This window comes from Procambarus clarkii, chromosome 44 (assembly GCF_040958095.1).
Source record: "Procambarus clarkii isolate CNS0578487 chromosome 44, FALCON_Pclarkii_2.0, whole genome shotgun sequence".
Taxonomy (NCBI): Eukaryota; Metazoa; Arthropoda; class Malacostraca; order Decapoda; family Cambaridae; genus Procambarus; species Procambarus clarkii.
Genome location: NC_091193.1, coordinates 28,895,523 through 28,907,640, shown reverse-complemented (window position 1 = coordinate 28,907,640; position 12,118 = coordinate 28,895,523). Strand labels below are relative to the sequence as shown.

The 12,118-nt window shown below is 41.0% G+C and overlaps 1 protein-coding gene across 1 annotated transcript in view; it reads left to right on the top strand.

Moving 5' to 3' along the window:
- LOC123751506 (heat shock protein 75 kDa, mitochondrial-like) overlaps positions 1-12,118 on the top strand; it is a 629,800-nt gene that overhangs the window by 258,446 nt on the left and 359,236 nt on the right. The gene's annotated exons all lie outside the window — the stretch shown is intronic.

The following is a 12,118-nucleotide window of genomic DNA, read 5'->3' as shown; positions in this document are numbered from 1 at the left end:
TAATTTCAAACTGCGAATACGTGCAGAGAGCCAGAATTTTGCTCCAAAATATGGCTCAGGCCTCGAAATTGGGATATTTGAAATATTTCGAAAACTTCAGGGGAGTTTGTGCAAAATGTGTCTCTCTGCCGCTTTCAGGACTTGGCATATCTTGGGTATAAAACGTCGTAAATTCAAACTGCGAATACGTGCATAGAGCAAGAATTTGGCTCCAAAATATGGTTAAGGCCTCGAAATTGGGATGTTTAGGATATTTTGAAAACTGCAGGGAGGTTTGGGACAAATATGACCAAACGCCCCTTTCAGTATTTCACATATGTTGGGTATACAAAGCCATAATTTCAAACTGCGAATACGTGCAAAGAGCCAGAATTTGGCTCCAAAAAATGGCTCAGGCCTCGAAATTGGGATGTTTGGGATATTTTGAAAACTGCATGGGGGATTGAGACAAAAGTGACCAAACGCATTGGCATATGTTGGGTATAAAAAAGTCGTAATTTCAAAATGCGAATACGTGCAGAGAGCCAGAATTTGGCTCCAAAATATGGCTGAGGTATCGAAATTGGGATATTTGGGATATTTTGAAAATTGCAGGGGAGTTTGTGCAAAATGTGACTCATTGCCACTTTCAGGATTTGGCATATGTTGGGTATAAAAAGTCATAAATTGAATCTGCGAATACGTGCATAGAGCCAGAATTGGGCTCCAAAATATGGCTCAGGCCTCGAAATTGTTATGTTCGGGATATTTTGAAAATTGCAGGGAGGTTTGGGACAAATATGACAACGTCGCTTTCAGTACTTTGCATATGTTGGGTATATAAAACCATAATTTCAAACTGAAAATACGTGCAGAGGCAGAATTTGGCTCAAAAATATGGCTCAGGCCTCCAAATTAGAATGTTTGGGATATTTTGAAAAAAGCAGGGAGCTTTGGGACAAATGTGACCAAACGCCGCTTTCAGTACTTGGCATAAGTTGGGTATAAAAAGTCGTAATTTCAAACTGCGAATACGAGCAGAGAGCCAGAATTTGGCTCCAAAATATGGCTCAGGCCTTGAAATTGAGATGTTTGGAATATTTTGAAAACAGCAGGGGAGATTGGGACAGATGTGACCAAACGCCGCTTTTAGTACTTGGCATAAGTTGGGTATAAAAAGTCGTAATTTCAAACTGTGAACACGTGCAGAGAGCCAGAATTTGGCTACAAAATATGGCTCAGGACTCGAAATTGGGATGTTTGGGATATTTTGAAAACTGCAGGGGAGTTTGCGCAAAATGTGACTCACTGCCACTTTCAGTACTTGGCATATGTTGGGTATAAAAATTCGTAATATCAAAATATGAATACGTGCAGAGAGCCAGACGTTGGCTCCAAATTATGACTCAGGCCACGATATTAGGATGTTTGGGATATTTAGAAAATTGCAGGGAGGATTGGGACAAATGTGACCAAACACCGGCTTCAGTACTTGGCATATGTTGGGTATAAAAAAGTCGCAATTTCAAACTGCGAATTCGTGCAAAGAGCCAGAATTTGGCTCCAAAACATGGCTAAGGCCTCGAAATTGGGATATTTGAGATATTTTAAAAACTGCAGGGGAGTTTGTGCAAAATGTGACTCACTGCTGCTTTCAGTACTAGGCATATATTGGGTATAAAAAGTCGTAATTTCAAACTGCAAATACGTGTAGAGAGCCAGAATTTGACTCCAAAATATGGCTCAGACCTCGAAATTGGGATATTTGGGATATTTCGAAAACTGCAGGGGAGTTTGTGCAAAATGTGACTCACTGCCACTTTCAGGACTTGGCATATGTTGGGTATAAAAAGTCATAAATTGAATCTGCGAATACGTGCATAGAGCCAGAATTTGGCTCCAAAATATGGCTCAGGCCTCGAAATTGTTATGTTCGGGATATTGTGAAAACTGCAGGGAGGTTTGGGACAAATATGACCAAACGTCGCTTTCAGTACTTCGCATATGTTGGGTATATAAAACCGTAATTTCAAACTGCAAATACGTGCAAAGAGGCAGAATTTGGCTCAAAAATATGGATCAGGCCTCCAAATTAGAATGTTTGGGATATTTTGAAAACTGCAGGGAGCTTTGGGACAAATGTGACCAAACGCCGCTTTCAGTACTTGGCATAAGTTGGGTATAAAAAGTCGTAATTTCAAACTGCGAATACGTGCAGAGAGCTAGAATTTGGCTACAAAATATGGCTCAGGCCTCGAAATTGGGATGTTTGGGATATTTTGAAAACAGCAGGGGAGTTTGCGCAAAATGTGACTCACTGCCACTTTCAGTACTTGGCATATGTTGGGTATAAAAAGTCGTAATATCAAAATATGAATACGTGCAGAGAGCCAGACGTTGGCTCCAAATTATGACTCAGGCCTCGATATTAGGATGTTTGGGATATTTAGAAAATTGCAGGGAGGATTGGGACAAATGTGACCAAACGCCGCTTTCAGTACTTGGCACATGTTGGGCATAAAAAAGTCGCAATTTCAAACTGCGAATACGTGCAGAGAGCCAGAATTTGGCTCCAAAATATGGCTCAGGCCTCGAAATTGGGATGTTTGGGATATTTTGAAAACTGCAGGGGGGATTGAGACAAATGTGACCAAACGCATTGGCATATGTTGGGTATAAAAAAGTCGTAATTTCAAAATGCGAATACGTGCAGAGAGCCAGAATTTGGCTCCAAAATATGGCGCAGGCATCGAAATTGGGATGTTTGGGATATTTTGAAAACTGCAGGGAAGTTTGCGCAAATTGTGACTCACTGCCACTTTCAGTACTTGGCATATATTGGGTATAAAAATTCGTAATATCAAAATATGAATACGTGCAGAGAGCCAGACGTTGGCTCCAAATTATGGCTCAGGCCTCGATATTAGGATGTTTGGGATATTTAGAAAAGAGCAGGGAGGATTGGGACAAATGTGACCAAACGCCGCTTTCAGTACTTGGCATATGTTGGGTATAAAAAAGTCGCAATTTCAAACTGCGAATACGTGCAAAGAGCCAGAATTTGGCTCCAAAGCATGGCTAAGGCCTCGAAATTGGGATATATGGGATATTTTTAAAACTGCAGGGGAGTTTGTGCAAAATGTGACTCACTGCTGCTTTCAGTACAATGCATATATTGGGTATAAAAAGTCGTAATTTCAAACTGCGAATACGTGTAGAGAGCCAGAATTTGGCTTCAAAATGTCTCAGGCCTCGAAATTGGGATATTTGGGATATTTCGAAAACTGCAGGGGAATTTGTGCAAAATGTGACTCAATGCCAATTTCAGGACTTGGCATATGTTGGGTATAAAAAGTCGTAATATCAAAATATGAAAACGTGCAGAGAGCCAGAATTTGGCTCCAAAATATGGCTCAGGCCTTGAAATTTAGTTGTTTGGAATATTTTGAAAACAGCAGGAGGGATTGGGACAGATGTGACCAAACGCCGCATTTAGTACTTGGCATATGGTGGGTATAAAAAGTCGTAATTTCAAACTGCGAATACGTGCAGAGAGCCAGAATTTGGCTACAAAATATGGCTCAGGCCTCGAAATTGGGATGTTTGGGATATTTTGAAAACTGCAGGGGAGTTTGCGCAAAATGTGACTCACTGCCACTTTCAGTACTTGGCATATGTTGGGTATAAAAAGTCGTAATATCAAAATATGAAAACGTGCAGAGAGCCAGACGTTGGCTCCAAATTATGACTCAGGCCTCGATATTAGGATGTTTGGGATATTTAGAAAATTGCAGGGAGGATTGGGACAAATGTGACCAAACGCCGCTTTCAGTACTTGGCACATGTTGGGCATAAAAAAGTCGCAATTTCAAACTGCGAATACGTGCAGAGAGCCAGAATTTGGCTCCAAAATATGGCTCAGGCCTCGAAATTGGGATTTTTGGGATATTTTGAAAACTGCAGGGGGGATTAAGACAAATGTGACCAAACGCATTGGCATATGTTGGGTATAAAAAAGTCGTAATTTCAAAATGCGAATACGTGCAGAGAGTCAGAATTTGGCTCCAAAATATGGCTCAGGCATCGAAATTGGGATATTTGGGATATTTTGAAAACTGCAGGGGAGTTTGTGCAAAATGTGACTCACTGCTGCTTTCAGTACTTGGAAGATGTTGGGTATAAAAGTCGTAATTTCAAACTGCGAATACGTGCAGAGATCCAGAATTTGGCTACAAAATATGGCTCAGGCCTCGAAATTAGGATGTTTGGGATATTTGGAAAACTGCAGGGAAGTTTGCGCAAATTGTGACTCACTGCGACTTTCAGTACTTGGCATATGTTGGGTATAAAAATTCGTAATATTAAAATATGAATACGTGCAGAGAGCCAGACGTTGGCTCCAAATTATGACTCAGGCCTCGATATTAGGATGTTTAAGATATTTAGAAAATAGCAGGGAGGATTGGGACAAATGTGACCAAACGCTGCTTTCAGTACTTGCCATATGTTGGGTATAAAAAATTCGTAATTTCAAACTGCGAATACGTGCAAAGAGCCAGAATTTGGCTCCAAAATATGGCTCAGGCATCGAAATTGGGATATTTTGGGATATTTTGAAAACTGCAGGGGAGTTTGTGCAAAATGTGACTCACTGCTGCTTTCAGTACTAGGCATATATTGGGTATAAAAAGTCGTAATTTCAAACTGCGAATACGTGAAGAGAGCCAGAATTTGGCTTCAAAATATGGCTCAGGCCTCGAAATTGGGATATTTGGGATATTTCGAAAACTGCAGAGGAGTTTGTGCAAAATGTGACTCACTGCCACTTTCAGGACTTGGCATATGTTGGGTATAAAAAGTCGTAATATCAAAATATGAAAACGTGCAGAGAGCCAGAATTTGGCTCCAAAATATGGCTCAGGCCTTGAAATTTAGTTGTTTGGAATATTTTGAAAACAGCAGGAGGGATTGGGACAGATGTGACCAAACGCCGCTTTTAGTACTTGGCATATGTTGGGTATAAAAAGTCGTAATTTCAAACTGCGAATACGTGCAGAGAGCCAGAATTTGGCTACAAAATATGGCTCAGGCCTCGAAATTGGGATGTTTGGCATATTTTGAAAACTGCAGGGGAGTTTGCGCAAAATGTGACTCACTGCCACTTTCAGTACTTGGCATATGTTGGGTATAAAAAGTCGTAATATCAAAATATGAAAACGTGCAGAGAGCCAGACGTTGGCTCCAAATTATGACTTAGGCCTCGATATTAGGATGTTTGGGATATTTAGAAAATTGCAGGGAGGATTGGGACAAATGTGACCAAACGCCGCTTTCAGTACTTGGCACATGTTGGGCATAAAAAAGTCGCAATTTCAAACTGCGAATACGTGCAGAGAGCCAGAATTTGGCTTCAAAATATGGCTCAGGCCTCGAAATTGGGATATTTGGGATATTTCGAAAACTGCAGAGGAGTTTGTGCAAAATGTGACTCACTGCCACTTTCAGGACTTGGCATATGTTGGGTATAAAAAGTTATAAATTCAATCTGCGAATACGTGCATAGAGCCAGAATTTGGCTCCAAAATATGGCTCAGGCCTCGAAATTGGGATGTTCGGGATATTTTGAAAACTGCAGGGAGGTTTGGGACAAATATGACCAATCGTCGCTGTCAGTACTCCGCATATGTTGGGTATATAAAACCGTAATTTCAAACTGCAAATACGAGCAGAGAGCCAGAATTTGGCTTAAAAATATGGCTGAGGCCTCGAAATTAGCATGTTTGGGATATTTTGAAAACTGCAGGGAGCTTTGGGACAAATGTGACCAAACGCTGCTTTCAGTACTTGGCATAAGTTGGGTATAAAAAGTCGTAATTTCAAACTGCGAATACGTGCAGAGAGCCAGAATTTGGCTCCAAAATATGGCTCAGGCCTTGAAATTGAGATGTTTGGAATATTTTGAAAACTGCAGGGGGGGATTGGGACAAATGTGACCAAACGCTGCTTTCAGTACTTGGCATATGTTGGGTATAAAAAGTCGAAATTATAAACTGCATATACGTGCAGAGAGCCAGAATTTGGCTACAAAATATGGCTCAGGCCTCGAAATTGGGATGTTTGGGATATTTTGAAAACTGCAAGGGAATTTGCGCAAAATGTGACTCACTGTGACTTTCAGTACTTGGCATATGTTGGGTATAAAAAGTCGTAATATCGAAATGTGAATACGTGCAGAGAGCAAGACATTGGCTCCAAAATATGACTCAGGCCTCGATATTGGGATGTTTGGGATATTTAGAAAACTGCATGGAGGTTTGGGACAAATGTTACCAAACGCCGCTTTCAGTACTTGGCATATGTTGGGCATAAAAAAGTCGCAATTTCAAACTGCGAATACGTGCGGAGAGCCAGAATTTGGCTCCAAAACATTGCTAAGGCCTCGAAATTGGGATATTTTGAAAACTGCAGGGGAGTTTGTGCAAAATGTGACTTACTGCTGCTTTCAGTACTTGGCATATGTTTGGTATAAAACTCGTAATTTCAAACTGCGAATACGTGCAGAGAGCCAGAATTTGGCTCCAAAATATGGCTCAGGCCTCGAAATTGGAATGTTTGGGATATTTTGAAAACTGCAGGGGGGATTGAGACAAATGTGACCAAACGCATTGGCATATATTGGGTATAAAAAAGTCGTAATTTCAAAATGCGAATACGTGCAGAGAGCCAGAATTTGGCTCCAAAATATGGCTCAGGCATCGAAATTGGGATATTTGGGATATTTTGAAAACTGCAGGGGAGTTTGTGCAAAATGTGACTCACTACTGCTTTCAGTACTTGGAAGATGTTGGGTATAAAACTCGTAATTTCAAACTGCGAATACGTGCAGAGAGCCAGAATTTGGCTCCAAAATATGGCTCAGGCCTCGAAATTGGGATATTTGGGATATTTCGAAAACTGCGGGGGAGTTTGTGCAAAATGTGACTCACTGCCGCTTTCAGGACTTTGCATATGTTGGGTATAAAAAGTCGTAATTCCAAACTGCGAATACGTGCAGAGAGCCAGAATTTGGCTCCAAAATATGGCTCAGGCCTCGAAATTGAGATGTTTGGGATATTTTGAAAACTGCAGGGGGGGATTGGGACAGATGTGACCAAACGCCGCTTTTAGTACTTGGCATATGTTGGGTATAAAAAGTCGTAATTTCAAACTGCGAATACGTGCAGAGAGCCAGAATTTGGCTACAAAATATGGCTCAGGCCTCGAAATTGGGATGTTTGGGATATTTTGAAAACTGCAGGGAGGAAGGAGACAAATGTGACCAAACGCATTGGCATATGTTGGGTATAAAAAACTCGTAATTTCAAACTGCGAATACGTGCAGAGAGCCAGAATTTGGCTCCAAAATATTGCTCAGGCCTCGAAATTGGGATATTTTGAAAACTGCAAGGGAGTTGGTGCAAAATGTGACTCACTGCTGCTTTCAGTACTTGGCATATGTTGGGTATAAAAATTCGTAATTTCAAACTGCGAATACGTGCAGAGAGCCAGAATTTTACTCCAAAATATGGCTCAGGCCACGAAATTGGGATATTTGGAATATTTCGAAAACTTCAGGGGAGTTTGTGCAAAATGTGACTCACTGCCGCTTTCAGGACTTGGCATATCTTGGGTATAAAAAGTCGTAAATTCAATCTGCGAATATGTGCATAGAGCCAGAATTTGGCTCCAAAATATGGCTCAGGCCTAGAAATTGGGATGTTTAGGATATTTTGAAAACTGCAGGGAGGTTTGGGACAAATATGACCAAACGCATTGGCATATGTTGGGTATAAAAAAGTCGTAATTTCAAACTTCGAATACGTGCAGAGAGCCCGAATTTGGCTCCAAAATATGGCTCAGGTCTCGAAATTGGGATATTTGGGATATTTTGTAAACTGCAGAGGAGTTTGTGCAAAATGTGACTCACTGCTGCTTTCAGTACTTGGCATATGTTGGGTATAAAAAGTCATAATTTCAAACTGCGAATACGTGCAGAGAGCCAGAATTTGGTCCAAAATATGGCTCAGGCCTAGAAATTGGGATATTTGGAATATTTCGAAAACTTCAGGGGAGATTGTGCAAAATGTGACTCACTGCCGTTTTCAGAACTTGGCATATCTTGGGTATAAAAATTCGTAAATTCAATCTGCGAATACATGCATAGAGCTAGAATTTGGCTCCAAAATATGGCTCAGGCCTCGAAATTGAGATGTTTGGGATATTTTGAAAACTGCAGGGGGGATTGAGACAAATGTGACCAAACGCATTGGCATATGTTGGGTATAAAAAAGTCGTAATTTCAAAATGCGAATACGTGCAGAGAGCCAGAATTTGACTCCAAAATATGGCTCAGGCATCGAAATTAGGATATTTGGGATATTTTGAAAACTGCAGGGGAGTTTGTGCAAAATGTGACTCACTGCTGCTTTCAGTACTTGGAAGATGTTGGGTATAAAAGTCGTAATTTCAAACTGCGAATACGTGCAGAGATCCAGAATTTGGCTACAAAATATGGCTCAGGCCTCGAAATTGGGATGTTTGGGATATTTTGAAAACTGCAGGGGAGTTTGCGCAAATTGTGACTCACTGCCACTTTCAGTACTTGGCATATGTTGGGTATAAAAAGTCGTAATACCAAAATATTAATACGTGCAGAGAGCCAGAATTTGGCTCCAAAACATGGCTAAGGCCTCGAAATTGGGAGATTTGGGATATTTTAAAAACTGCAGGGGAGTTTGTGCAAAATGTGACTCACTGCTGCTTTCAGTACTAGGCATATATTGGGTATAAAAAGTCGTAATTTCAAACTGCGAATACGTGTAGAGAGCCAGAATTTGGCTCCAAAATATGGCTCAGGCCTCGAAATTGGGATATTTGGGATATTTCGAAAACTGCAGAGGAGTTTGTGCAAAATGTGACTCACTGCCACTTTCAGGACTTGGCATATGTTGGGTATAAAAAGTCATAAATTCAATCTGCGAATACGTGCATAGAGCCAGAATTTGGCTCCAAAATATGGCTCAGGCCTCAAAATTGGGATGTTCGGGATATTTTGAAAACTGCAGGGAGGTTTGGGACAAATATGACCAATCGTCGCTGTCAGTACTCCGGATATGTTGGGTATATAAAACCGTAATTTCAAACTGCAAATACGAGCAGAGAGCCAGAATTTGGCTTAAAAATATGGCTAAGGCCTCGAAATTAGCATGTTTGGGATATTTTGAAAACTGCAGGGAGCTTTGGGACAAATGTGACCAAACGCTGCTTTCAGTACTTGGCATAAGTTGGGTATAAAAAGTCGTAATTTCAAACTGCGAATACGTGCAGAGAGCCAGAATTTGGCTCCAAAATATGGCTCAGGGCTTGAAATTGAGATGTTTGGAATATTTTGAAAACTGCAGGGGGGATTGGGACAAATGTGACCAAACGCCACTTTTAGTACTTGGCATATGTTGGGTATAAAAAGTCGAAATTTCAAACTGCGAATACGTGCAGAGAGCCAGAATTTGGCTCCAAAATATGGCTCAGGCCTCGAAATTGGGATATTTTGAAAACTGCAAGGGAGTTGGTGCAAAATGTGACTCACTGCTGCTTTCAGTACTTGGCATATGTTGGGTATAAAAAGTCGTAATTTCAATCTGCGAATACGTGCAGAGAGCCAGAATTTTGCTCCAAAATATGGCTCAGGCCACGAAATTGGGATATTTGGAATATTTCGAAAACTTCAGGGGAGTTTGTGCAAAATGTGACTCACTGCCGCTTTCAGGACTTGGCATATCTTGGGTATAAAAAGTCGTAAATTCAATCTGCGAATACGTGCATAGAGCCAGAATTTGGCTCCAAAATATGGCACAGGCCTCGAAATTGAGATGTTTGGAATATTTTGAAAACTGCAGGGGGGGATTGGGTCAGATGTGACCAAACGCCGCTTTTAGTACTTGGCATATGTTGGGTATAAAAAGTCGTAATTTCAAACTGCGAATACGTGCAGAGAGCCAGAATTTGGCTACAAAATATGGCTCAGGCCTCGAAATTGGGATGTTTAGGATATTTTGAAAACTGCAGGGAGGTTTGGGACAAATATGACCAAACGCCTCTTTCAGTACTTGGCATATGTTGGGTATACAAAGCCGTAATTTCAAACTGCGATTACGTGCAGAGTGCCAGAATTTGGCTCCAAAATATGGCTCAGGCCTCGAAATTGGGATGTTTGGGATATTTTGAAAACTGCAGAGGGATTGAGAAAAATGTGACCAAACGCATTGGCATTTGTTTGGTATAAAAAAGTCGTAATTTCAAACTGCGAATACGTACAGAGAGCCAGAATTTGGCTCCAAAATATGGCTCAGGTCTCGAAATTGGGATATTTGGGATATTTTGAAAACTGCAGGGGAGTTTGTGCAAAATGTGACTCACTGCTGCCTTCAGTACTTGGCATATGTTGGGTATAAAAAGTCGTAATTTCAAACTGCGAATATGTGCAGAGAGCCAGAATTTTGCTCCAAAATATGGCTCAGGCCTCGAAATTGGGATATTTGGGATATTTTGAAAACTGCAGGGGAGTTTGAGCAAAATGTGACTCACTGCTGCCTTCAGTACTTGGCAAATGTTGGGTATAAAAAGTCGTCATTTCAAACTGCGAATATGTGCAGAGAGACAGAATTTTGCTCCAAAATATGGCTCAGGCCTCGAAATTGGGATATTTGGAATATTTCGAAAACTGCAGGGGAGTTTGTGCAAAATGTGACTCACTGCTGCTTTCAGGACTTGGCATATCTTGGGTATAAAAAGTCGTAAATTCAATCTGCGAATACGTGCATAGAGCAAGAATTTGGCTCCAAAATATGGCTCAGGCCTCGAAATTAGGACGTTTAGGATATTTTGAAAACTGCAGGGAGGTTTGGGACAAATTTGACCAAACGCCGCTTTTAGTACTTGGCATATGTTGGGTATACAAAGCCGTAATTTCAAACTGCAAATACATGCAGAGAGCCAGAATTTGGCTCCAAAATATGGCTCACGCCTCGAAATTGGGATGTTTGGGATATTTTGAAAACTGCAAGGGGGATTGAAGCAAATGTGACCAAACGCATTGGCATATGTTAGGTATAAAAAGGTCGTAATTTCAAAATGCGAATACGTGCAGAGCGCCAGAATTTGGCGCCAAAATATGGCTCTGGCATCGAAATAGGGATATTTGGGATATTTCGAAAACTGCAGGGGAGTTTGTGCAAAATGTGACTCACTGCCGCTTTCAGTACTTGGCATATGTTGGGTATAAAAAAGTCGCAATTTCAAACTGTGAATACATGCAAAGAGCCCGAATTTGGCTCCAAAACATGGCTAAGGCCTCGAAATTGGGATATTTTAAAAACTGCAGGGGAGTTTGTGCAAAATGTGACTCACTGCTGCTTTCAGTACTAGGCATATATTGGGTATAAAAAGTCGTAATTTCAAACTGCGAATACGTGCAGAGAGCCAGAATTTGGCTCCAAAATATGTCTCAGGCCTTAAAATTGAGATGTTTGGAATATTTTGAAAACTGCAGGGGGGGATTGGGACAAATGTGACCAAACGCCGCTTTTAGTACTTGGCATATGTTGGGTATAAAAGGTCGTAATTTCAAACTGCGAATACGTGCAGAGAGCCAGAATTTGGCTACAAAATATGGCTCGGGCCTCGAAATTGGGATGTTTGGGATATTTTGAAAACTGCAGGGGAGTTTGCGCAAAATGTGACTCGCTGCCTCTTTCAGTACTTGGCATATGTTGGGTATAAAAAGTCGTAATATCAAAATATGAATACGTGCAGAGAGCCTGAATTTGGCTACAAAATATGGCTCAGGCCTCGAAGTTGGGATGTTTGGGATATTTTGAAAACTGAAGGGGAGTTTGCGCAAAATGTGACTCACTGCCACTTTTAGTACTTGGCATATGTTGGGTATAAAAAGTCGTAATATCAAAATATGAATACGTGCAGAGAGCCAGACGTTGGCTCCAAAATATGACTCAGGCCTCGATATTGGGATGTTTGGGATATTTAGAAAACTGCAGGGAGGTTTTGGACAAATGATACCAAACGCCGCTTTCAGTACTTGGCA